Below are 248 nucleotides of genomic sequence, written 5' to 3'. Positions count from 1 at the left end.
CTAATGTTGGCCACAAGATACAGTGAAGGCGATAATTTTTTTTTCTTATAATAATAAAAAAAAAATTCATATCTTATTCATTTATTTTACAAATCAAACTCTTTTCGGAGGATTAAGGGTCGAGAGAGAGATGGGTCCATAAACCCTACTCGTTTACTTGCAGCTCCTGTGGCCTTTAAAGCTGGAGTCGAAAAGAATCCATTATCATGAACAGAAAAGGAAAAATCTTAAATTACATGTAAGTGCTG

This window comes from Penaeus monodon, chromosome 15 (genome assembly GCF_015228065.2).
Source record: "Penaeus monodon isolate SGIC_2016 chromosome 15, NSTDA_Pmon_1, whole genome shotgun sequence".
Lineage (NCBI taxonomy): Eukaryota > Metazoa > Arthropoda > Malacostraca > Decapoda > Penaeidae > Penaeus > Penaeus monodon.
Note: the sequence above shows the minus strand (reverse complement) of the source record.